The sequence below is a fragment of the Gekko japonicus genome, unplaced genomic scaffold, assembly GCF_001447785.1.
Source record: "Gekko japonicus isolate JY-2015 unplaced genomic scaffold, Gekko_japonicus_V1.1 scaffold2456, whole genome shotgun sequence".
NCBI classification, from domain to species: domain Eukaryota; kingdom Metazoa; phylum Chordata; class Lepidosauria; order Squamata; family Gekkonidae; genus Gekko; species Gekko japonicus.
Window position 1 is genome coordinate 98714 of NW_015169252.1, and position 27440 is coordinate 126153.

At 51.8% G+C, this 27440-nt stretch overlaps 1 protein-coding gene across 1 annotated transcript in view; it reads left to right on the forward strand.

Moving 5' to 3' along the window:
• Positions 1-8120: 8120 nt before the first annotated feature.
• Positions 8121-27440, forward strand: part of PEAR1 (platelet endothelial aggregation receptor 1) — a 70570-nt gene continuing 51250 nt past the window's right edge. Inside the window, exon 1 of the mRNA XM_015416491.1 lies at positions 8121-8140. The gene's annotated coding sequence lies outside the window, so the exon portion shown is untranslated. The remainder of the gene's footprint in view (positions 8141-27440) is intronic.

Genomic DNA, 27440 nt, shown 5'->3' on the forward strand with positions numbered 1-27440 from the left:
GGCATCAGGCCACCGAGTCCCCCTTCCCAAGAAACCGTCTTCTCCTCCCGGGGAACGGGTCTCTGTTGCCCGGAGACCTGCAGTAATGCCAGGAGACCACCAGCCAGCCACCCCCTGGACTGACTGTCAGACCTCAGCACAGCAGGGGCCTGGCCGCCTCCTTTGCAGCCCTGGAGGACCGGGGCTGCAGGAGCCATTTGTCTGGGAAGACAAACAAACCACACACACACACACACGGGCGCACACAGGCACACACAGAGTCAAGGGGAGGTGGCAAGCTGGCAGCAGCTAATGCACTTCTTGGCAAGGGGGGGAAGAGGGATGGGGAAAGGGAGCTCTTTGCTTCCGGCAGCATCGGGCAGGGAGGGGCCCTCTCCATCCTGGCAGGCACCAGCGGCACTGGCCGCCCAGCAATGTCTCTCGAATCTTTCCTCACCAAACCATCCTCCAAGGACGGATGGCGACCTGGTTTAGTGGCGGCAGCAGCGTATTTGGGGAAAGAAAAGATCTGAAAGGGGGTGGCGGCGGGAGCTCGAGGCAAAATCCACTCCGCAGCGGCTCTCTTGGGGCCGGGCAGGATGGGCTGTCCCCGTGGCCCTCCTGTGTGCAGTGCAGTAAGTGTGGGCCTGTGTGGAGAGCTCTCCGGGAATGCTCCCTGGGGCATGCTCGGCCCCTCATAAAGCCGTAGCACATGCAAAAAGCAGCCTTGCCCCCCCCCATGCGTGGGCCAGAAGAGCCCACTTCCTCCCCCCACCCCCACCCCGGGCTCCCCCCTGCAAATCTATCGCAGCTCTTCATCCCCAAATAAGCTTCTGCCAGAAGCTCCTCCTGGGGGGGGGTGATTGTAACTAACGACAGCCGGGGAAGCAGAGGGGGGGGGGTGATGGTTTCCAAGGAATCTCTAGTGAGAGGCAGGGCGGGAGGTCAGGCTGGAATGTGAAAATCATTATCAGCGATTAGAGTTATTAGTGTAAGAAAAAGAGGCAATTAATGTGGGCTTGACATCCATCGAGGGCAGCTGGAAGTGGCTCTCAACGGCAGCTCCACCGCAGCCAGAGGCTGAGCCAGGCCAGGAGGGCTGGACCTCCTCAGGTGGAGGCCGACGGAGGGAATGGAGCCACGTCCTCCCGTCGCTCGGGCAGCAGGCACGCAAGAGGGGCAATTGCCAGGCTGGCTAGGAACCCAGAGATGGCTGTGGCACCTGAGCTCCACCACCCAAGGCCAGGGGGTGGGGGCCCAGCTCTGGCAATTTCAGCACTTCTCCAGGAGGCCTGCCTGGGCCTCACCATGACCCTGCGAGGTAGGCTAGGCTGAGAGAGGGTGACTGGCCTAAGACCTGGCAAGGGACTGCTTAATGTTGTGCAGGCATGGGTACGGAAAAAAACACGGACACGGAGATTAGAGGAATGCAGGGTGGACATTGCTGTAGGTAGGGGCTACGGAATCCTCAAACTTGCCCGACTCTCAAAGAGGAGGTGCCACAGATTTTGGTAAGACCGCCGGGAATTCCAGAGTCTCAGCAGGGACTTCTGGGAACGTCACACTTGTCCAGAATGGCACCTGTTGCAAATTTGATGCTGTGCAGGTTTACTGCAGTGGCTGGACACCATAAAAGTCAACAACCAGCCTGAGCATGGAAGAACTCAAAGAAGCAGTACAAGATCAGCAAATGTGGAGAGAGCTGGCTCTTTTTGTAGCAGGAACTCCTTTGCATATTAGGCGACACACCCCTAATGTAGCCAATCCTCCAAGAGCTTACAGAGCTCTTCTTACAGGGGTTACTGTAAGCTCTTGGAGGATTGGCTACATTAGGGGTGTGTCGCCTAATATGCAAAGGAGTTCCTGCTACAAAAAGAGCCATGAAATCGCCAAGAGTCAGACACAACTGAATGGCTAACAACAGCAGCAGGCTTGTCGCGTATTTTGAGTCTTACCAGGGCTCTGCCGCCCTCTAGTGGTCAGTGGTAGGCAAATATTGCGGTGGTTCACACAGCTCCAAGTGACAGCTGTCTGCCCGGGGGAAGAGCCCAAAAGGGACCCTCCCCAGTTCAGTTTTTCTGTCACGCCTAGAAATCCTGCTTCACGGAGAATACTGACACCTTCTCAGGAAGGAAGTTGGCTCAGGATCACAGCCAAAGCCCTGATCCAAAAGACCGTTAAAAAGGTAAAGGTAAAGGCTCCCTTGTTCGAAAGCCAGTTGAGTCCGACTCTAGGGTTGCGGTGCTCATCTCCGTTTCAAAGCCGAAGAGCCAGCGCTGTCCGAAGACGTTTCCGTGGTCATGTGGCCGGCATGACTAAACACCAAGGCGCATGGAACGCTGTTACCTTCCCACCGAAGTGGTCCCTATTTATCTACTTGCAATTTCTTGCTTTCGAACTGCTAGGTTGGCAGGAGCTGGAACTAGAGACAGGAGCTCACACCGTCACGCGGCACACTCGGGTCTCGAACTGCTGAACTACCGACCTTCCACAGCCTGCAGTTCAGCGTCCTAACCACTTACTCCCTACTAAAAAGAAGCCAATGGGATTGCAGCAAAAAGGGGAAGGGATGGACTGAAGATTTAAAGGGCCATGTCCGGCAAATGGAAAGAGGGACAGTGTCACCTGGGGAGACTGCAGGTGAGAAGCCTGGACTGGGAGGGGCCATGCCAGGAAAGCATTTGACTCGCTCTTCTGCCCTCTGGCAGCTTTAAATTATTGGTTTTAATTAGTGACTTCTGTGTCTTTTGTTGTATTTTACTATCATTTACACTGAAAGCCACCTCTAAAGTAGAAAGGTGGTGAATAAATGTTTAAAATCAGGTAAATAAATAATTTGTTTTATTCTTTTTAATTAATGTATTGACTGGGGGAGAGCAGATTAAAACCCCCAGAAGCTAATAAATTCTAGTCTGCTTTGTGCTCGTCAGACCTCACTGGAATTACTGTGCCCAGTTGTGGGTTTTGCCCTCTGACAGGTCCGGAGGAGGGCAAGTGGGGGTGGCTGGGAGCCTGGGGAACCGGCGGTCCCTGGGAGGAGGACTGGTGGTCGGGGGGGGGGGGAAGGGGGCCTGTTTCGCCTGAAGAAGAGGAGGCCGAGGGGAGGCCTGGCTGGCCGCTGGAGCAGTCAGGCGGAGAAGAGGGGCGCCCCTCGTCCTCTGCTGCTCTGGAGGGCAAGACCCGACCTGACGGGCCTAAGAAGACACAGGGGGGTCGGTTTTGGCTGGCCACGGGGAGGGACGTGCTCGTGGCCAGCAGGGTGCCTGGATCACGGAAGGAGCCTTGTGGGCTCTCCCTCACTGGATGTCTTCATCAAGCAGCGGCCAGACAGTTGTCCATCGGGAACCCTCTTTCCTCTGGACCTCCTGCACTGAGCAGGGCCTTGGTCAAGTGGCCATGAGGCCTCTTCCCGTCCTGGAACTTGGTGGCTCTGGGGGCCAGGAAGACGCCTGCTGTGCAGAGCCAACAAGTGAGTAAGTAAATCCCAGGAGGGCAGAGAGCAAGCAGGCTGCCCGGAGGGCTGCAGCTCACGCTCTGAGAGAACCAGGGAGCTCACCAGCGTCCTGTCTGGGCTCGCCTGGGGGTGAGAGTCCCAAAGTAGCCCTCCGCTTACAGTTTGTGTGACAGTATCTTGGCTGGGCCGACGTGGCTGTGCTGCGTCAGTCCTTGGCTGCCTGAGACGTACCACCCGGTGCGCGCGCACACTCAAAAGGCCTACATAGCAGGGGCATCTGCTTTCTCCGTTGTCGGCTTCCAAGGTCTTGCATGGATCCGAGCCCTAGGACGGTGCCCGTGGGCTGCTGCAGACTGACACAGCTGCCAGGGTCTCCAGTCCCTGCCCGCAGCGCAGTGATGTGGCACCACCTGGTGACTCCAAGTGGCAAATGCACATCAACTCAAGTTTTGTTCATTTATTCGTTTTGAACATTTATTAGCCATCTTTCTGCCTGGCAGAACTCAAGGTGGTTTACAATAAAAGAACAACAATTTAAAACCTCCCATTAGGACTGCCAGTAAATAAAAACAAAGTAGTGGGATGCATTCCTGGATGGCCCGGGCCCGATCCTGTCAGATCCTGGAAGCTACTAAGTAGGGCCATCTCTGGTTAATACTTGGGTGGGCCGGTGACCACCCGGGATGCCCAGGGTCGCTGCACAGAGGCAGGAAATGGACACCTCTTGCCCCGAAACCTTTCCGGGTGGCCATAAGTCGGGGGCTGCCTGGCAGCACTTTTCACCCCCATCCCTGCCTGAGATGGTCTTCAGCTGCCTCCTGGAGGTCACCGCTGTGGGGGCCAGCCACTCTTCCTTGAGGAGTTTGTCCAGGCACCACGGGGCTGCCACTGAAAAGACCCTCTCTCGTGTGCCCACAGACGACCTTCTCTGACAGGGTGGGACAGTCAGGTGGGCCTCTCACACTACCCCCCAGTCAGAGGGTCCAACCAGACCAAGTTTCAGCTCCACGACTTTGTGGGGGGGGGCACCAATCCTATACTGACCGTGTTTGAGGATACTTGTGGAAGCGGATTTCCCAGCGTCTGTCTCTGAAGGGCTGGGGGGGGGTGTCTTGAGACTAGGAGGGCCCAGACGCTACAATTCCCACCCTTTCTGGCACTGCAGATCTGGTGCACGCTTTCGAGACTCCTGGGCAGAAGCCTCACCCGGCCTTACCCACTTTCTGGGCACCAGGAAAGGCAGTTGCTGGACACCACACTGCCCACAAGCACCACGTGGGGGACCTCTAATTTAGAACAGTAAAAAGAAGCTTTAATAGCAAACGAATATTTATTCTAGTGGCACACTTCCTTAACACATGCTGTGGAGAAATGCATTTTTCTTTAGAGGTTTGAACTGAGCAAAACCTTCACCAGGCATTTTTAAAAGTTTTCCTCTCCTGGTTGAGAGCAGGCAGGAGGACGTAAGGACATAAGAGAAGCCGTGTTGGATCTGGCCAGTGGCCCACCCAGTCCAGCCCTCCGTGTCACACAGTGGCCAAAAAAAAACCCATCAGGAGGTCCACCAGTGGGGCCACAACTCCAGAACTCCTCCCACTGTGCCCCCCCCCCCGAACACCAAGAATACAGAGAACATAAGAACATAACATAAGAGAAGCCATATTTGGTCAGAGAAGAAAAGCTTCGGAATTTGGAAGAGAAGCTGGGAGTCCTGGCCCTCCCAGTGGGCAATTCCGATAATGGTCAGGGGGCGGCGGTGGCTGACCTGAGAGAAGGGAGAAGGGGGGGTTCTTGAGATTAGGAGGGCCAATTCCCACCCTTTCTGGCACTGCAGATCTGGATGTGTGGGGCAGACCAGTCCCGCTCTGACATGCAGGCCTGGTTCCACCCTGCCCGTCCAAGGCTTTCCCCAACACCTGGAGGGGCTTCTCTCTCTCCCTCCCTCTCTCTGGCCTCCTACTGGTGCACAAGGCAGCCTATAGTAACCCTATAGTAACCCGACACTGGGTAGCAGGAGACAGAGAAGACAAGCTTCAGAATTTGAAAGAGAAGCTCTAGAACAATATCCCACCAGGACTCTGGAGGTGGCCAATGAGGAAGTAACGGTTCTGACAATGGCCTATGGTTGGTAGCTGTTTGGGAAGTGGGTGTCGTTTGCATGCTATTTAAACAGGGCCTTTGCATTTGTTCTTGCCGAATCACTAATAAAGCAGAGCTGATCACGGGGCTTGGGGCCAGGCCATCCGTGGAGCCCAGGGTTCAGCAACGCCTTTGGTGGGAAGGAGCCAGCAGCCCTGGTGGCCTCTGCGTCAAGGATCCCCATCATCGGCATGGAGACAACCAGGACGCTGCCCCCTGGGTGGCTCTCGCTGACTTACTGTTCTCACCAACATGATCCATGCTGAGGAGGGGAGCCTGTCAGGAGGGGCACGGGGCAGCGGGGCCTCCGTGGTGACCATGGGCCTGTCCCAAGTAATGACTAAATTGTATTTTACACGCTGGATTTGGTCTGTTACACTGCTGGGGAGGGTGATCTGGAGGTGGGGGGTGGTTGAGGATGACTCCCTCATCGTGGACAGATCCCGACTGGGTTCCTGTCAGTGCTTGGAGATGTTCTGACCTCAGCTGCTGAGGGTTCTGCCGAGGCCCTGGCCGGCGAGAGGGAGACGGGGCAGGCTGTTGCTCGACACCATCGCCCCTCAGCCTCCTCCTCCTCTCCTGTTCGGATGATGTACCTTTGGCATCTGCTTGTCCCGTTTATACGGCCACCTTTCAGCGTGTGGCGCCTGGGGGTGCAGACAAGGCCCTTGGGAGGCCCTCCCTCCCTCACTGAGGAAGGCCCTGCCAGAGAGGGGCGAGTGTGTCAAGAGGGAGTGGCGAGTGCTTCCTGGGGAGTGGGAGTTATGCCGCCTGTGCTGAGGGAGGGGCCTTTTTCTCATGATGTCTTTCTGTCTAAGAGCGATGCGGAGTCTGGCAAACACACATTTGTTTATGGCCGCTCCAAATTTGTGGGCCCTCGACTGCTGTCTAGTCCAAAAATGTTATTGTGCAACATGTTTGCAAGCAAATATCCTCGTTCATCACAAGAATAAAGTTACAGGAATGGGATTTGAACTGTTTGGCACCACAAACTTACCTTTGTATAATGTGAAGGCATCATCTACCCTGTCCCAAAGTTGATTTGTTTGCATGACACAATGTGTGCACTGCTACTTTTACTTGCCAGAAAATGGAATTTGAACAGCTCTGCACCCCAAAGAAAACTCTGCTCACGTCTCTGGCAACCTGCCTGTTCTGTACAGACTCCAGAATACTGGAAACCCTAACCCTCTCAGATTTGGACTCAGTACACTCTGGATGATACAAGACATGGATCCCTCACCACTGGAGACAAAGGGCAAATGGGGAAACAGGATTAAGAACATAAGAACATAAGAACATAAGAGATGCCAATGTTGGATCAGGCCAAAGGCCCATCCAGTCCAACACTCTGTATCCCACAGTGGCCAGAAATACCAGTGCCATCAGGAGGTCCACCAGTGGGGCCAGGACATTAGAAGCCCTCCCACTGTTGACCCCCCCCCCCAAGCACCAAGATGACAGAGCATCACTTGCCCCAGAGTCCCTATCTATACCTTGTGGCTAATAGCCACTGATGGACCTCTGCTCCATATGCTTATCTAATTCCCTTTTGAAGCCGTCCATGCTTGTAGCTGCCACCACTTCCTGTGGCAGTGAATTCCAAGTGTTAATCACTCTTTGGGTGAAGAAGTACTTCCTTTTATCCGTTCTAACCCGACCGCTCAGCAATTTCATGGAGTGCCCACGGGTTCTTATATTGTGAGAAAGGGAGAAAAGTACCTCTTTCTCTACCTGCTCTTTCCCATGCATAATCTTATAAACCTCAATCATGTCACCCCTCAGTCGTCGTTTCTCCAAGCTAAAGAGCCCTAAGCGCCTTAACCGTTCCTCATAGGGAAAGTGTTCCAACCCTTTTATCATTCGAGTTGCTCTTTTCTGCAGCCTAACCAAGGCTCCCTCTAAGCGGAGGAGTCTGGTGAGCAAAAATTCTACTTTGTGAGCCACTGGCATTAAAGTTGTGAGTGAGCGATTTGGCGGCTGCATACATTAGTTTACTCTGGAGCCGTCCTTCCTGAGCTGAGACAAAAATGTGTGAGCCGGAGGCTAAAAAACTGTGAGCTGGCTCACACTGACTCGGCTTAGAGGGAACACTGATTCGGACAACAACTCCAGATAATATGTACCAGCTCCGATTTTCAGTCTTTTACACAGAGCCGTTTCCCAGTCTGTACTTTGCTAACCTCATGCTTTCTGTTGTCAAGGAAAGTCTGTCTCCGCAGAGTCTCTTCTGTGTCCAAACTTCCTGAGGGCCAGCTGCAGCTCCCGGCCCCTTCCTGCCTCCCCCTCCTTCCCTTTCTCATATCTCTCACCCTTAGTCGTCTCTGGGGCAGCTTTCCAGCGGAGACGGGGAAGGCAACAGGCTGCGCCAGAGGGGGAGAGAGGGAGGCTATTTCGTTCACTTTATTCTGAGTGGGGGGGGGAGTCCACCTCTTAGATTCCGCCCCCCGGGACTTGCCGCCTTGCACGGATTAAGGCTTTTCGCCTCCTGTCTTCCTTGCGTGGAGAGTAGCTGGTACCTGGAGGAGGTGGCGACGGCAGGACCCCCTGGGAGGCGCTCTGAGGAAGGTAGGTGCCCGCGGGCTGCTGCGCTGGGTGGAGGAATCGGGGTCACAGCGCCAGTCTCCCCCAGCCCCGGCTGCACCGGGGACAGACAGGTCCAGGTGGCTCGGCTAGGTGGGCTGTGCAGGCGAGACTGAGTTGGTCAGCCGGGGCCCAGGTGCTGCTGGAACAACTTTCCCATGGAGCGAGTGGCGTTTCCCTTCCTTTATCATGATCCTGCAGAACCAGGATTCTGTGACTGTGTGAAGAAATCAGATCGAAGAATTCACGTCCTCCTCCTCCTGGTCTGGCCTCTTTCGTTCCTGTAGCTGCTCCCCGATGGGGAACACAGCATTTGACGGCGTATTTGGTGTTATGCGAATCAGAATTACAGGGCTGTCTTCCTCTGAATGTAGAAACCCTAAAATACAGAGAGGAGGAGGCGGCAGCTAGCAGCTCAGCTAATGCTAGCTTGGACACTCCAGAGCAGGAGGGGGACGCCCTGACCTGGATACCCAGGCAAGGCCCGGTCGGTCCCTCACCAGAGCTCGAAAGCTAAGCAGAGCCAACCCGGGCAAGTATTTGGACGCGACCCCTCCTTGGAATACCAGTAGTTGGGAGGCAGGGGCAGGGGCAGGGTTAGGGTTAGGGTCAGCCACCACCGAAGAATAGATTCTTTTGAACTATGGTGCTGGAGAAGACTCTTGAGAGTCCCTTGGACTGCAAGAAGATCAAATCAGTCAATCCTACAAGAAATCAACCCTGACTGTTCCCTGGAAGGCCAGAATGAAACTGAAGCTCAAATACTTTGGCCACCCAATGAGAAGGGAGCACTCGCTGGAGAAGAAGGCCCTGATGCTGGGAAAGACTGAAGGTCAAAGAAGAAGGAGACGGCAAAGGATGAGATGGTTAGACAGTGTCATGGATGCAACGAACATGAAGTTGAGCAAACTTCAGAGGATGGCGGAAGACAGGAGGGCCTGGCGGGATCTGGTTCATGGGGTCGCGAAGAGTCGGACTCGACTGTGCGACTGAACAGCAACAACAGCCACCTCCAGGCCCCCAGTAGGGATCAGTCACCAGAAGTCACCATGCCCCGACCTGGATAGTCCGGGCAAGCCCAGTTTTGTCAGATCTTGGACACTAAGCAGGGTCGACTCTGGCAAGTATTTGGATGGGAGACCTCCTTGAAATACCAGAGGCAGGAGGTGGGGGCAGGCTTTATTCAGCCACCACTCTGAATATCCTCCAGGCCCCCAGTAGGGGTCAGTTACCAGAAGTTGCCATGATTTCCAGGTGTGCACACGGACGCACGCACGCACGGACACACACACACACACACTTCCACACATGAAAAATACAGAGCAGGAGGTGGACGACCGCTGGCAGGAGTCCTGTGTCTTGCCACCCAAAAGGCTGCTTGGCGTAGACATGCAAAATTTCTGGAAGTTTCAAAGCCACTGAGGAAAAAAGTCTTTTGGATTTATTTTTTTTTGAAAAACTGAAATTTATGTAATACTTTCCTATCAAACCTGAACATATTTTATTGCTTTAACAAGATAAAATGCATAATTTATAATGTAGTTAAAATTGTACGAATTGGCATATTTATGAAACTTTCAAAATGTCAATTCCTTAGATTTCTGCAAGTGAAACTGCAAGTGTGCCACATACTGGAGAGAGATCTACTACCGCAGCACATGTTGCTTAGGATTTGCCATCTCGGATTTGCCATCTGAGTCGCAGGCAAAAATAAGAGCTGAAGGTAGATAACAAATTATGTGATTTTTAAAAAGTGTATTTGGACAGAAATTCTCAACACAGTCACAACAGGTAGAACTACTTGCATACTTGGATATCAAGTTGAACTTCATAAAAATTGAATTCTTCAGTTATACGTTAATTGTAGCATATTGGTGCCAAAGTTTTTCACACTTAAGATATCCTTGAAAATATTTTGTATGTGTCTACAATATACATTGGAACTACTATCTAATGCTGTAGGTTGTCTAACAGACAACTTCTGTATTATACATTTTGAATAAAACATAATCTTACAAGGATGATAAAAAAAACTTCTACAGATATGTGAGAAGCAAATGCAAGGTAAAAGAGGCAATTGGACTGCTTTTGGGAGTAGAAGGAGAAACTCTGGTGGAGGACAGAGAAAAAGCAGACAGGCTTAATGACTTTTTTTGCCTCAGTTTTCTCCCAGAAGAACTCAAGCCCATCTAGAGATGGTATAGGACATAACAGGACACCTGAGTGCCCAGTTGACATTGACAGGGAGGTTGTGGAGCAGCACCTGGCTGCACTGAATGAATACAAATCACTTCAAAAAGGATGTGGGCAAAATCGAGAGGGTGTGGAAGAGAGCGATGAGGATGATCGGGGGTCTGGAGACTGAGCCCTACGAGGAAAGGCTGAGGGGGCCCACTTGGGAATGTTTAGTTTGACAGGCTGTCATGTGGAGGAGGGCAAGGAGCTGTTCCAGTTGGCAGCAGAGGAGAGGACCTAAAGCAGTGGGTTTAAATCGCATGCAGAAAGGTATCGGCTGGATATCAGGAAAGACTTTTTCACGGTCAGTGTGGTTCAGAGGTGGAATCAGCTGCCCAGGGAGGTGGTGAGCTCCCCCCTTCACCGGCAGCTTCCAAGAAGAGGCTGGACAAATGTTTGTCAGAGATGCTTTAGGCTGGTCCTGCATTGGGCAGGGGGTTGGACTAGATCGGGGTGGCCAAACTTGCTTAATGTAAGAGCCACAGAATAAACATCAGATGTTTGAGAGCCACACGACATGAACAAATACTACAGACACGTTTTTATTGGAAAACGTGCAAATTTGCTTTTTATTAACATTAAATGAGACTGCCAAAAATAAAAACAAAAGGGATACAAATAGTTGTTGATAGTGATATTTATTTGCCCAGTGATATTTGTAGGCTTGGGGGGGGGGGGCTTTGAGAATGCATTTAAAGTGAGAGTTGCTTTCTTTCTCTGCTCCCCCCCCCCCCCCCCCCCTCAAGCCTACCCAGGGAGGGGAACCCTGGCTGGGGAAGGGAAGATGGATCGGGGGAGGCAGGCCCTCCCCTTCGCCTCCCCAGCCGCCCTGCTGGGAGCCCCACGATAGGTGCGAAAGGGCCGCATGTGGCTCCCAAGGCACAGTTTGGCCACCCCTGGACTAGACGGTCTGTATGGCCCCTTCCAACTCTATGATTCTACGAATTTCACTTCCAAAAAAAAATTATAGGAGTTTGTCTCAGTGCTCCTAAAACTTTCCAGTCTTTCCAGTGGTAAAACTGGAAAAACATAATTGAGGAAAACACACACACACACACACACACCCCTCACCTTCCTGCGTCTAGCTTGATGGCTGGAGCAAGGGACCAGCAGAGCTAACCAGCGCAGTAATCTTCCAGGAAATTATTTTATTAATTAGGTTTTTGATCACACTCACCCAAAGGGTCTCATGGCAACTGACATAAAAACAAATGACAAGTATAAAATAATATTAAAATATTATGCCACTATTAAAACAGCCCAAACATGGTTACCCTTCAAAGGCCAATCTAAAGTTGCCAGTTTGGTGCAGTGGTTAAGCACATGGACTCTAACCTAGGAGAACCGGGTTTGATTCCCCCACTCCTCCTCCACTCACAGCTGCTGGATGACCTTGGGCAAGCCGTAGTTCTCTCAAGGACAGAGCTCTCTCAGCCCCACCCACCTCACAGGGTGTCTGTTTGGTGTAGTGGTTAAGTTTGGTGTAGTGCCAGTTTGGTGCAGTGGTGAAGTGCGCGGACTCTAATCTGGGAGAACCGGGTTTGATTCCCCACTCCTCCACCTGCACCTGCTGATGTGACCTTGGGTCAGTCAAAAGCTCTGGCACAGCTGTCCTTGAAAAAGAGCCGTTTGTGTCAGAGCTCTCTCAGCCCTGCCCACCTCACAGGGTGTCTGTTGTGGGGAGGGGAAGGGAGAGGAGTTTGTAAGCCGCTCTGAGACTCCAAGTGAAGGGCGGGGTACAAATCCAATCTCTTCTTCTTAAACAATTCAGCTTTGCATACCCTGCAGAAACTAAGCAAGTCCAGGTGCCATCCAAGAGTACATCCCACGGGGTAGGGGCCAGAAGGGAGAAGGCGGCCCATCCCCTGGTGACAGCTAGCTGAGACATCCCTGGGGCAGGCAGGCACCTGCAAGAGGCTCCTAGATGATGACCAAAGGGAGCCCGGCGGGTTGTCGCAGAAGAGGCAATCCCACAGGTGTGAGGGTCCCAGACCACTAAGGGCTTTGAAGGTGAACGGCAACACCTTGAATTGGATCTAGAGGCTACTTGGTAGCCAGTGCAACGGCCACAGTACTATGAGCTGACCATGATATTTCAGTCAGCAACCTGGCCACTGCATTCTGGACCACCTGCAGTTTCTGAAGTGTTTTCAAGGGTGGCCCTACATAGAATGAATTGCAGTAGTCCAGTCTGGATGTGGCCATGGCATGGATCCATGTGGCAAGGTCTGATCCAGACAAATAAAGAGCCAGCTGGCGTGCCTGGAGCAGGTGGAAAAATGCTGACCACGCTACCACGGACACTTATTTATACAATGACAGAACCATTGTAGAATCCTACCACACCTTGAGCCCACTGGAGTGACCATCCAGCTAGCGCCTCAGTCTTCCCCAGCCCCATGGCCTCCGTCCTGGATGGATGCGGCTTCAGCCAGCTCCCCTTTAACCACTGGATGGCTGCATCCAGGCCCCGGGCCAGGACAGCCGAGAGCCCTGCCACCACCAGCTGCTTATTCGGCAGGAGGGAGAGCTGAGGGTCGTCAGCATATCGGTGGCCCCCAACCCCAAACCTCCTGATGATCTTGGCAAGAGGGTGCATATAGATATATATACATATGTTAAATAACGTTGGAGAGAAGATCAAGCCCCGGGGGACCCCACAATTCATCCAGAAGACCTCTCCTCCCTGAAAGAAACCCTCTGAAAGCGTCCCTGGAGGAATGAGGATAAGGGCAGTGCCCCTTATCTCTGGGGGGAAAGAAGAGTTGGACTTATACCCCATGGCCCTTCACTACCCAAAGGAGTCTCAGAGCGGCTGACAATCACCTTTCCCCTCCCCTCCCCACAACAGACACCCCCTGTGAGGCAGGTGGGGCTGAGAGAGCTCTGAGAGAACTGGGACTGACCCAAGGTCACCCAGCTGGCTGCATGTGGAGGAGGAGGAGGAGTGGGGAATCAAGCCCAGTTCTCCAGATTAGAATCCACCACTCTTAAACATTTCAGCAAGGCAGTTGATCAGGACCAAATGATCAACTGTATATCGAAGGTTGCTGATAGATCCAGAAGGATCGACAGAGCTGACATGCCTTTATCCAGATGAAGATTGTCAACCAAAGGAACCAGCGCTGTCTCAGTCCCAAAGCCAGGCCTGAAGCCTGATTGAAAAGGGTCCAGGGCAGATGTCTCATCTAGGCCCTGAGCCGATCTATGTCTAGTTGAAGCTATTTAAAGTGGTTGCACCGCTGAATGTGTGTAAATGCACTTTATTATATTACTAGGAAAAAGGCCCATTATGGAAATAAATACAACGGCCTCTAGAAAGAGGCTCTGGGCGGGTGCCCCGGCCTTGGACACTCAGTGTCAATTTGCTGTGGTGACCTCAACAGGGTATAATGACACTGAGTCCACCATTTTCTCCAGAGGAACGGATCTCTGCTATCTAAAGAACAGTTGTAAATTTGAGTGATCTCCAGCCCTCACCTGGAGATTGGCAACGATGGTTCCCCAGAAGGGAATAGTTGATTTGGAGGGTGGAGTCTATAGCTTTGTACCTGTCCGAGGTCCCACGCCTCCTGAAACCTCATCCTCTCCAGGAATTTCCCACCTGGAGTTGGCAACCCTATCTCCTTCCCAGCCAATCATCAACCTACCTTTATTTCCCCCTCACTCTTCAGCTTTCCACCCCCCACACACACACCTGCAGCCTCTCCCGTGCTCTGAAGCCCTGACTGCTACCTCACATTGGCTGTCATACGGGGGCCACCTCAGCAGCATATAGGGATACAGGGCCCACCATTTTCTCCAGGGGAACTGATCTCTGCCATCTGGAAAGCAGTTGTAATTCTGAGTGATCTCCAGCCCTCACCTGGAGATTGGACACATTTTACCTCAGAAGAGCAAACTGTTTAGAATGTTAGAGGCAAAAGCCAATCAAGTTGCATATGCAAAAGAGCTCTGTGTTCCGAGGCAGAGGCCAGTGAGGCTGCATATGCAAATAACCTCTGTGTTCTGACTGGCTGTGGGGGGGGGGGGGGGAACAGCAAAATGTTTAGAATATTGGAGGCAGGACTCAGGCAAAGCAGCCAGTGGATAGGGAGACCCTCTGAATGACTGAATGATTTTGGAGTGTGTGGAATGTTCTAGAGAAGTGCCACCACCATTTGGCTTTTATTTATAAGGGAGATGCTGCCATCGATATACCAATGGTTTTAAATGGCTTATTATGTATTTTTATACTAAAATGTATATTGTTTTATTGTTTTTATGTAAGCCACTTTTGGGGGTTTTAAACGGATGTAGTTTGGGTATATAAGTCCCCGATACCTTTGCAGACGTTCAAGGTACATGAAGGGATTTGGACTTGTCTGGCAAAGATTTCGTTTGGCACCCGTGGATTTGCTTGCCACGGTCTTTAACAGAGGGCCTCAGACGGGGTGCGTGCTGGGGAGGACTGAGTGGATCGACCTGGGTCGGCCGCAGGGAGGTCGTGTCTCTATTTAAGTGGCCATTCACAGACCTCCCCCCCCCGGTGGCTCCCCCCCCCCGGCTGTTGCCGTTTCCTTCTGACCCTCAGACAGGTGTGCATGAGGGTCCAAGGCTTGCCATTCTGGAAAGTGTGACAGGTTCTGTCAGAATGGCGTGACGTGTCCCGGGATCGCTGCGTCTTACAGAAGCCGGTGGCCTGAGAGGGTCTTGTCTCTGCTCCCTTGGGATTTTGGAGGGCCTGGAGGACCGAACTCTTCGGAAGGGCTCTTCGAGATCATTACCCTGTGGGTGCCCCCCCGGGTTTTAGTTTTCTGATGGCTGTTTTAAGTTAGTTTTAATTCTGCTGTTTTTAAGAACTGTCTTTTGTACAATGTTAACCGATACTACCCACCTCGTGTCCCAGTTATCTGGCAGAAAGGTGCGTTACTACGTTTTTAAAGAAACAAATTCAGTGATAAACAATCAAGGCTAAAAATGAGCCATGGGCAGAAAGCAAACATTGAGCAGCAGCCTTAAAAAAACCCCATAAGGTACTCCTCAAATGAGGAGCAGATGTTAAGACAGCTTTTAAAAAGGTGAAACCCCCTTGTCCCAAAGTCAGGCTAAACAGACTTGGCCCCATGGCACTCCTCTCCTCCCCCCCCTCCCCACGGCCACATTCCGGGTCAACTGTCACACCATCCGGACCCATCCGTGGCCTCAGGAAAGAAGATGAGGGTGGGGCGGATCCCACGGGAGGGAGCTGGGGGTGTGTGTGGTGTGGCTGAGGCTCCCTGCCCAGGGCGGCATGGGCTTGTCTCACTAACCTGTTAGTGTTCTTTGAGGGGGTGAACAAACATGTGGACAAGGGGGATCCAATAGATATTGTTTACCTTGACTTCCAGAAAGCTTTTGATAAAGTTCCTCATCAAAGGCTCCTAAGTAAGCTCAAAAATCATGGGATAGAAGGACAAGTCCTTTTATGGATCAAAAACTGGCTAATTAATAGAAAACAGAGAGTGAGTATAAATGGGCAATTTTCTCAGTGGAGGGCGGTAAGCAGTGGGGTACCGCAGGGATCAGTACTTGGTCCACTGCTTTTTAACTTGTTCATTAATGATTTGGAGATGGGAGTAAGCAGTGAAGTGGCTAAATTTGCGCATGATACAAAGTTGTTCAGGGTGGTGAAAACCAGTGAGGATTGTGAGGCACTCCAAAGGGATCTGTCAAGGATGGGCGAGTGGGCGTCAACATGGCAAATGGGGTTCAATGTGGCCAAGTGCAAGGTGATGCACATTGGAGCCAAAAATCCTAAATATAAATACACATTGATGGGGTCTGAACTGGCAGAGACTGATCAAGAGAGAGATCTTGGAGTTGTAGTGGATAACTCACTGAAAATGTCGAGACAGTGTGTGACTGCAATAAAGAAGCCAATGCTATGCTGGGGATTATTAGGAAGGGTATTGAAAACAGATCAGCCAATATCATAATGCCCCTATATAAATCAATGGTGAGACCTCATTTGGAATACTGTGTGCAGTTCTGGGCACCACACCTTAAAAAGGATATTATAGCTTTGGAAAAAGTGCAGAAAAGGGCAACTCGAATGATAAAAGGGTTGGAACACTTTCCCTATGAGGAAAGGTTAAAGCGCTTAGGGCTCTTTAGCTTGGAGAAAAGACGACTGAGGGGTGACATGATCGAGGTTTATAAGATTATGCATGGGAAAGAGCAGGTAAAGAAAGAGGTACTTTTCTCCCTTTCTCACAATACAAGAACTCGTGGGCACTCCATGAAACTGCAGAGCGGTCGGGTTAGAACGGATAAAAGGAAGTACTTCTTCACCCAAAGAGTGATTAACACATGGAATTCACTGCCACAGGAAGTGGTGGGTGCTACAAGCATGGACGGCTTCAAAAGGGAATTAGATAAGCATATGGAGCAGAGGTCCATCAGTGGCTATTAGCCACAAGGTATAGATAGCGGCTCTGGGGCAAGTGATGCTCTGTCTTCTTGGTGCTTGGGGGGGTCAACAGTGGGGGGGCATCTACTAGTGTCCTGGCCCCACTGGTGGACCTCCTGATGGCACTGGTATTTCTGGCCACTGTGTGACACAGAGTGTTGGACTGGATGGGCCTTTGGCCTGATCCAACACTGGCGTCTCTTATGTTCTTATGCCCGGTGGCACACGGGTGTGGTTTGTTTACTGTTAAAATGAACATGAAGTGATAAGGGAGTCCCAGGAGGGGCTCCTCTCTCCTCCCTCCCCCCCTCACGCATCGCCTGCTGGGTGTCCCGAGGACTGCTGGGGGCAGCCGAACAGGAAAGGAGCCGCAGCCTTGAGAGGTTCCCGGCTCACCCTCCTGCCCGCTCGGCCAAGGAAGGAAGTCTGTCACTGCCCACGGGCAAAGCCTGGCAGGCCTGAGGGGCAGAGATAGCCGGGCTGCTCTCCGTCCCTCAGCGAGGCGGGGCAGAAGACGGCAAGTGGAGAGCCTTGGCAGGAAGTTGCGTCTCTCTTGGTTCTCTTGGTGAATGGCAGCCCACCCCCCCACCCACCCCCATCTTGCGTGCTGGTGGCACATCACTGCCTCAGTGGCTTAATTGGTGAGGTTGAAGCCTGGTGGGCAGAAGGCACCTCCTCCTCCTCCTCCTCCTCCTCCTCCGAGGGGATGGTGGTGACCCCTTTTGCTTCTGTGCCCGCAGCTCCTCGCCTTCCCTCCCGCCTCCCTTGTGGCGCAGCTCTCTTCCTTCCTTCCTTCCTTCTGTGTCTTCTCCAGCCCCTTCCTCTTCCCATGGCACTGCAGATTTGTGGGTTTGTCACCATGCGTTTCCTAGACACACGTCTCTGAACACCGACCTTCCCGAGGGAAGCTCACATTCACAAAACTGGCCTTGGTAGCCCCCCCCCCCCGCCGCTGCCTCTCCCCTGCAGCCTCTCGCTCAGACTCTTGCCGCTTTCCTCTGTCGATGGGTCTCTGCCGGCACCGTCCTTATGTAACAGGGGCAACAGCCCTCCAACTGGAGTGGTCTTTCCATGGGAGAAAAGACAGCCCAACGCCTAGGGAGAACCTCTGAACCTCCCCCCAACAGCACTGCACGCCAATAGCCAGGCTTGGCACGAGAGGTGACTTGCTAAGGAGACTGAGAGAGACTATCTTGTCCTCCAGAGACACAGACTCATGACAGGGCTGGCACTGTCGCTAAATTCCTCCAAGTATCTCTCCCCCCCCTTTCCTCTCTACTCCTCTGTAGAACAAAGGCTGGATAATCACTGCGCCTGTCCCCACAACGTAGCCACAACTAAGTGGCTAAGAAGACGCTGACTGTTGTCTGCCAGGATGCAGAGAGAAGGACAAGGCATCTGGCCCATCTCCTCTGGTGTGAGTGGATTATGTTTGTAAGCAACTTCCTGCCTCAAATCCGGTCACACTCTGGACTCTGGATGGTATTTCTCCCCCCTGGCTAATAAGTTTATTCCTGTCAGAATAGTCCGGTTGTTTGTCCTGCGTGTGCCTCTCCCCCTTCTTTATCCCAGGCTATCAGGAAGAACACTGACTTCCAGGTTCAACTGAAGAATCACCACCTGGCCTCATTCTCACCCCTGTCTGGAAACAAACATCCCACCTTTTGTGATGAGGAGTCCCTGGGAAACCCCAAACACTCCTTTTGCCCAGCAACATGGATCCCATCACATCACTGCCACACTAGCTCACCGAGGTCACCATGCCCTCGGGATACACTGTAGGGTTATGAATGTGCCCAGTCCTCCGCATGATGCCCAGTGTGGCTGAGCCTGGGCACCCCGGGAAGCTATCACCCCTGATGCCGATCAGGCCTCTGTGCGGGGCACGCTGGTGGCTGTCACGCACCTCCTTTCCCAGAGCCCCAGGCATCAGCCAGCTCTCCAAGACCACCCCAGAACCTCTCCATTCCCTCCTGTGTGTCCGCTGCCTCCTTCCCTTTCCAATATCTCGGGTGTATGCTCTTCAGTCTGTGTGTGTATATTTAAATCCTGTTATTTTAACTTATTCTCTTCTAATATTGGCCTGGTCCTTGGCTCCAAAAATGGGTTTAAAGGGACAGATCTCCGTAAACATTGGTCGCCAGATCTTGCTTAATACCCCACCTCTCACTGCGGCCTGCCGTTTAGCTAAATTCCCCCAAGAAACTGAAGGCAGCAATTCAGCTTCTTAAATCTAAGCTGGCAGGGGTAACACTCAATGCTCCCTCTAAGCTGTGGAGTCCTGTGAGCAAAAATTCTACTTTGTGAGCTCCTGGCATTCAAGTTGTGGGTGAGCGATTGGGCTGCTGCATACATTAGTTTGCCCTGTGAGCTGGAGGCTAAAGAACTGTGAGCTGGCTCACACTAACTCAGCTTAGAGGGAACACTGGTAACACTTACTTGGGCTCAATGCATTTGGGGAGGGAGGAACAGGCCTCTCCACTAAAGGGTGAGGGTTTGGGACCACAGTTCCTTTAGGACAGCGCCAGTGTGTGTGCGTGTGTGGGGGGGTGTTTCCTGCTGGTTCCCCTCCTCCTCTGTGAGGCTGCTGGGCCTCTGCCATCACATTTGGCCTAGGAAAGGAGCCACTGGGAAGGTTTGCATTTCTCCTGATCTGCGGACACATGCCTGGCAGCAATTCTTGGTCCTGTCCCCCTTCCCAAAGAAACCCCTGGCACTCTAACTCTTTGGCCTCTACATCATGACTTCTGGGGAACGGATGCATATCGCTCTCTCTCTCTCTCTCTGTGTGTGTGTGTGTGTGTGTGTGTGTGTGTGTGTGTGTGTGTGTGTGGGTGGGCGTGTGTGTGTGTGTGTGTGATAGAGAGAGAGAGAAAGAGAGAAAGAGAGAGTAACAGTGAGATGCATGGAATGGTCATTCCGGGATAGCCATTCCTTCGAATGCATCTTTTGTGCACAGTCTCCCCCATCTTCAGCTGATACTCTCAACTGGTCATCGTCCACTTGCTCATTTCCTCCAAACAGGAAAATGGATGCATGGAATGGTCATTCCGGGATAGCCATTCCTTCGAATGCATCTTTTGTGCACTGTCTCCCCCATCTTCAGCTGATACTCTCAACTGGTCATCGTCCACTTGCTCATTTCCTCCAAACAGGAAAATGGAAATGAGTTGCCGTGGTGTCAATGACCACTTCCTGTCAGCATGCGTGGGGGATGGGAAATGAGAAGACCAGAAGCAGGAGCCCTGGACTCTCCTCTGGGGCAGCAAGAAAGCAACTCTGCCCTTCTGCCGCTGGGAAAACAGCTTTTCTTTCAGAGTCCTTGAAGCCCGTATCACAGGTGGTGGATCTTTATCCACCTGTTTTGTTGGCAGGCAATAGACAGAGATAATTTCTGGCTTCCCATGTGAAGCCTCGACAGATTTTCTTTGTGTCTAGGAGCCAGCCCCCAAATTAGAGAGTCCAGACTCACCCGTACCAAATGCAAGTTTCCCTCTGTTAGATCAAGGAACCTTAGTGTTGCCTCAATTATCAATGGGGCTGCCGACTGGCCTGCACAAAAACTCCTGTCCCTTGAACAGAGGATTAATGGGCCCGTATTTATCAGGTTCTGGATCAAATCAAACCTGAACTGTCACCAGAAGCTAAAATGACTGAAATGAGAATCTTGTACTCACATCATGAGAGGAGAAGAGAAGAGTCACTGGAAGAGACAACAACGCTATCAGAATTCCCAGAAATCTGACATCTCCAGTCCTAACCTTCATCTGCTTTTAAGCTTCAATGGGGGGGTGGAGTGTGCTATGTAATGGACTTGTAGAGGATTAGGTCGAGCAAATTCCATGAGACACAACTGCGAGAAGCAGAAACCAAGTTTTCTGCCATGCCTGTCTGTACGGTCTGCACCTCATCAGAGTTCCCTTCCCATCAACACCTTCCGGTGTACTTGGCAAGGACACTTGTCCTGGAAACGCAGTCTCTTACACGTGTTTCCTGCCAAACAGAGTCCTTTCCTGTAATGAAGTCATGGCGATAAATAAATGCTGCCTTCTGCAAGCAGCGCAGCGAGGGCAACAGCAGCAAACTGCCTTGAGGACGCTAGTAGAAGAAAGGGGTGGGGTGATGAGTCTTGTAAATGAATAGTGGCAGGTGGGGAGAGAAACAATTGGAGGACATGGGAGCCCCCCCCCCGGCACCATCTGCTCGGAGACGGGGCTGAATCCCCCAAAGGATTCCAGGGGTCCTTCTCGCCTCTGCGTGTTCTCTCTCCCGGCCCTCATTCCTGTGCACCCAAGTGAGCTGCCTCTTGTCTTGCCCGCTGCTCCAGCTTCCGCAGTTGTTTCTGTCCAGCCATCCAGCTATGAGGGCCCTACGGAAGATATCCTAAACTCCTGGCGTACAGCTCTTTGCTCGGAGCACAATCCCCTGGGTGCACAACCAGTATTAGAAACAATTGGCTAATGCCTGTGTGTGAGAACGAGCAGGCGTTCCTTGGTGGGAGCAGAGTGGAACTGGCCGAAGGGGCCGGTGGGGGTAGCAGGAAGGATCCTGCCCTTGAACCTCATTTTGACAGGCACCAAAATTCTCTTGCATGGCGGTAGCTACTGCCTGGGCCTGGAGGAGGGCTGCTTTGCCTGTGATCTACCTGTAGCATTTGGACAGCGGTGTGTGATACAGGGAGGTGGGTTGTACTCTTCCTGTCAATCGTCATGCTGGAGCTGGCATTTTGCAAAGCGCCATTTCCAACATGAGTCCCGCCTGCCTTCGTGCATCGGGAAGACAAAGGCTGGTGTCCTCAAGCCCATTGCTTTAGGGTCGGTCCGGATGGGGTTTGTAGGGCTGTGCCGGTTAGCGGTGTCAGACTCTCATCCCACCATCCAAGCACAACACAGAAGAACGGAGACTGGCGTTGACGCCTCTGTTGTGTCCAGTTTCGGAGCTCCTTGGGCCCATTTCGTAATCACTGGTGAAGAAAGAGTGCGGGACCAGATAAGACTTCTGGTCTGAATCGACAAAGCATGCCTAGGGGTGCCTTGCAAGGGCTGACAGGCACGCGTGAGCGGCTTTTGTAGGGGAAATTGCCACCAGTCTCTTGGGTCAGCCTCTGCCTGAACATAAGGTGAACTAGATGGTCATCCCAGCCTTGTTACGCTGTGAACGTCTATGTCTAGGGCAGACGTGGAGCTTTCTGCCCAATTGTTATGGGATGTCCTGCTGTAAGAGGTGTGGCTCCAACATGCACCCCAATCTACTTTGGATTTTATTGTATCTGTTTACTTTACTTCATTTATACCATGTTTTTCTCTCCCATGACACCTCAGAGCTCCCAACTTAAATGAAACCAGCATGAAGCTTACATGTCCTCACAACAGCTCTGAGAGGTAGGTGAGGCTGAGAGTGTGTGATTGGCCCAAGTTCACCCCCGCAGAGTGGGAATGGGCAGGTGTGCCCATCTTTTTGCAGCAAGCTTAAACAGGTGCCCAGTGGCTACTTCTCACCATTCCTTACCAACCAAACTCAAGGAATTGCCATTTTTATGGTGCCCCCGGCTGTTCTTAAGGCGGGGATGATGAGTTTGCATGTTCTTGGCTTGTTTGATTTTCCCAGAGCCAGCCAGACTCTTCATTTCTCCATCTGAGATTTCTGGCCTTTTCACGTCACTAAAGAATTTCCCTAGAGTAGCTAGAGCTCTCAACTAAGTTGATACCCTGACAGTCTGTAAGCATCAGAGAGGTCTCTGTAGGCGTTAAAATATTCTCTAAAATAAGATCCACCCGAACCAAACAAGCCAAGTGGGGAGGATTTACTCTTGGCAGTTTGTTTGCTCCCACGCAGTGAAGCCTCAGAGCTCCAGACTTAATTGGAAACAGCTTGTTGTGCTTTTCCTTCTTTCCCCACCAACAGATTCTGTCTTGCTCTCACAAGTTTTGCCACATAGCCCAGGCATTCCCGGTAACAGCTATAAGAAGGACCCAGATACTCTTCCAGCAAAGTTGCTGTAGTGGAACTGTGGAGTAACACACTACATTTTGGGCTACATCTCAATATTTAGAGTTTTTGTTGTTGTTCAGTTGCACAGTCGAGTCCGACTCTCCACGACCCCATGGACCAGCTCCCACCAGGCCCTCCTGTCTTCCGCCGTCCTCTGAAGTTGGCTCAATTTCATGTTCGTTGCCTCTATGACACTGTCTAACCATCTCATCCTTTGCCGTCCCCGTCTTCTTTGACCTTCAGTCTTTCCCAGCATCATGGTCTTCTCCTCCAGTGAGGGCTCCCTTCTCATTGGGTGGCCAAAGTATTTAGAGGTTGGGGACTTACAAAAACCCCACCCTTGGTTTTTAAAAAATGTGTTTCTGGTAGCAGAAGATAGGCATGAAGGGAGAAGGTGATTGCTCCCAGGTGTCACCCATCCTGTCAATTGCTCTGTTGAGTACCCAGCCATCAATACTTTATAAATGCAAACAGCTGTCCCAGCAGGAGACAGTGAAATGGCAAGCTGACACCTTAGCCTGAAGTTGACCAGGTGACTTGGGATGTAGGAGGCTGGACTGTACCTTCATGGAGGTATCAGGAAGGGATTGTTTTAGACACAGGGAGGCAGGCAGAGAGAGGAGATAAATTCCCTTGGAGGACATGGGTTCTATTTTATTTGATTCCATCTGGGGGAAGGAGCTCTTACACTTGGGCTTCAGTGTGATGGCCACCATTGCCACATGGAACTGACAAAGAGCAGGCAGTCGAAACAAAGACTCCAAGATAACGGGAGTCATTTAGAATGCTGTAACTTTAAAATTTAAGTAGCCTGCCACAGAATAAGACCAGCTAGGGCATGTATAAGGCTGCGGGACAGAGGATTCTGTGTTTACACCTTTTATTTGTACTCCTTGCTCGATCTGTTGCTGTGCAGCGTATGTATGTGGAATTTCTTTTTAAATAACCCCTTTTCTATTTTAAATGCTGGTAGTTGCTCTCTGTATTACATAGATTCTACTGTTCGAACATGCTATCTAAAACATGTGCCAAGGAAAGGGAGGCAGTTGCAAAATCATTATTTCCCCAGGAGTGGACAAGTGTGGTAAGCTGTCTCTGAAATAACCAGTCATCGGGTAGTAGTAGATGTGGGCATCAGGCAGAGCCTTTAATCAGCAATGCAGAAGGGAAGCTAGGAGCAATGACCATCTTGGCAGAAATTTCTGAAATTGACCAGCTGGTAGCCGTGTACCAAAGGAGAAAGCCCCTCTGAAAGCTGGGTGGACCTGGGGGAGTAGCATGTTACCAGGTTGGACTCAGGACAATGAGTGACTGTCTAGGCACTTCCAGAGGAGGGCTGTGTCAAACTCAGACTCTCGTTTGCCATGTTTTGGGGAGGGAAATTCCTGAGGAAGTTGTATGAGTGAGTGTGTGAATGGCTCTGGCGATGTAACTCTTCCTAAGATACCTCCCTACGCGGGGATGACCTTGGAGATGACTGTGCTTGCTTCGCTGTCTTGGAGAAAGTAACGGTATATTCACAGGCGGGGGGTGTAGAGCGTGCGAAAGCTAGGCAGGATGGTTGTGGGGCATGACTGGATGGGACCCAAAGAGGGGCCTGGTTTGAACTGCCTATAATTGGGGGTTTTGCTGCCAGAACCTCAGTTCTGACCCAATACTGCTCTCAGCTTGGAATAACTTTATTCAGCAATAAACAAATCATTGCCAGAGAGTGTTGCTGAGAGTCTCTTTGTCCGAGAGTCTGACAGGCTGAAGCGGAACGGGGCCTGTGGTTCAGCAGGGCCGTTCTCACCTTTTGATTTCAGGAAAACTCCAAGATGGCTACAAGTGGTCAATTAAAGTAAGCAATATCAATTAAAATTTCAACAACCACAGCAGACTGCCCTTTACCCACAGATCATGGCACCCCATCCCCCCAGGCCCCATGGTGGAAGGAGCCCTGACTGTGGCTGCCCTCCCCTCCCCTCCTGACCTAAGGGGCGTGGCACGCTGAGGTGGGCTTGAGACGGTCCCCGTTGGTAGGCGGGCTGATAGGGCAAAGGGACTGACCATAAACCAACCACTGTTGTAATGTCTCTTTAAAGGTCTATGGTGTGGCCTCATTTGGCGTACGGTGAACAAAAGTTGACCATGATAAAATTATGTTCTTCACATTTTTGAAGGTGATTAGAGGTCCATTAATGGCTATCAGCTATGATGACTGAAAGGAGCCTCCACAGCCAGAGGCAGGAGACCTGTGAATACCAGTGCTGGGAGGCAACATGGGGGAAACCTTGGTCTCCATGCCTTGCCGGCCTTCCAGGGCAACTGTTGGCCACTGCCCAATGGGGCGCTGGACTAGGTGGGCCACTGGTCCGCTCCAGCAGGGCTGCTCTTATGGTCTGGAGCTGGACCCCTCCCCCTCCTCTTTAGTGGACCAGGCAACTGAGTGGGCTCCACAGGAAGGACGAGGGTGCCTTGGGGCAATTGTGCTAATCGCCCTGGTTATCTCAGAAATCCAGGAAAGGAGCACCAGCCTTGCCAGCAACTAACCGACTGGCTCTCTGGTGGGCCACTGACACTGGCTGCGCAGGGACCATGTGGTTTGGTGCGCTCCACCCAATGCGGCATTACTTATTTTAGCTGCTATCATAGTGCTTAAAATCCACATGTTAGACTGTAGTCGTTTGGAACTGGCATGCCAGCTTCACATGACTTAAAACCATCTTAGCATTCCCCTCTTGGAGCAAGATCAGAGGAGCGCAAGGAAAAATCTTTGAAGGATGGGTTTTCCTGCTCCCTCTGGGAGGAGGAGGGTGTATGCATGCTTGCATTCCTTTGCATGGAGATTAGCCCTTTTCTGCCCACCTTCACTAGAGTCACAATCCTGAAACAAATCCTGGAATGATGTCCAAGGCGTGGATGGAAATCAGTGTGTGTGTGGGGTGTGTGTGTGCTTCTTTCCCACACAGCCTCCAGCTGGTGGCAATGGGGAAACTCCAGGGGTTATTTCCTGTTTCCAGCAAAAACTCACAGAAATACAAATCACAGTTTTAATGGGGTGGTTTGTTTAATAACTCGGAAGCATACATATTTTATGTTGATGCATTCCAGATGCGTGGAGAGGAATGTCTAAAGCGCTAGACAATAATTCTGTTGCATGGCTTCTGGCGTGACTCTCTAGTTGGACAGGGGATGACTGCCGCTATCAGATCCTGTACCCCCCAGCTGACACCCACTGGGGCGGGGGGGGGCTGTGTCTGGGTTGTTTGGGGGCCCTGTCATTCCCTCCCTTCTCCAGTTCTTCCGGACCCAAACAAGGCCTCTTCCTTGTGTCTCTTTTTCCTAACATACTAGGAAGGTGCAGAGAGAGGGGGGGGGAGTCAACAACAGCACAGTGATTTAAAATCAGGCCCCCCCACTCACCACAGCCCCTCCCTGTGTGACCACAGCGGGGCAAGACTCCTACCAACTAATTGCTGCAGCTTCACCTTAAGTGGAGAAATTTATTTCCAGAAATTATATCCTGTATAAACTCTCAACACATGGCTTCTGAGGAGGCTTACAAAATAAATACAAAATCCACAGTTAAATAATTAAAACTGTGGAGGAATCGTAGAATCATCACAGAGCTGGAAAGGACTTCCCGGGTCATCTAGTCCAACCCCCTGCTGCACAATGCAGGAAATTCAAAAATGCCTCCCCCTCCACCCCTGCAGTGACCGCTGTTCCACGCCCAGAAGTTGACAAAAACCCTCCTGACCAAACTGGTCTGGAGAAAAATTGCTTCCTGACCCCAAAGTGGCAATCAGCATTCCCCTGGGAATGTAAGAAAGGGCCACGAGAACTGAGCCCTGAGGCAACCCTTCCTGCCCTCCCTCTCGTGAATTCCCTCCACCCAAAAATTCACCATAGTATTTCAGTGATTGGATCCACACTCTGTCCATGAGCAGGAACCAAGCCGCAAACTCGTAGCTGGCAGAAAGGAGAGGGTTGGGGAAAGGAGCCATGACACTCCAAGGATCGACCCCTCCAGGTCTTGGTGATGTTGACAACTCTGGCCGAAGCAGGACAATGGTTTACTGCCCCACACCCTGCCAGTATGTCACACCCAAAAGGGACAAAGAAGGAAACAGCCAAATTGCTAGAATGTAAACTCCTCCTGTGGAACAGGAAGGGGCGGTAAGGTCATCCTCAAGGGCTGCGTGTGTGTGTGTGGGAGGGGGGGGGGAAGACAGAGGCCATTTACACTGTCTAAGACTTGAGCAAGAAACTCTCTCACCCTTGCGTCTTGCTCTAGTCTTGGGAGCATCATAAGCCATGAAGGACTCATGTCTCCCCGGGGATTCCGTCGTGTCCTCGTGGTCAGGGGCCATGGAGAGAAGACCCGGCTGTGGGAACTAAGGTGATGATGAGCGTGTGCCGAATGCCTGAACGTGTGTATTTGTTTTATTCATTTATTCATCTTTCTGATTTTTCGGATGCTCGAACTCTGACAACACACCCGGCCTATTCGCCTTGCTGTCTGAAACGTGGTCCGGTCAGCCCGCCCGCCCTGGAGCACAAGAGCTCAAAGCTGTGAAGCTGCAACAGCGACAGATTGCCCCCCCCCAGCTTACAGGAGAGGAACAGGGGTGGGCCAGGCAGCTA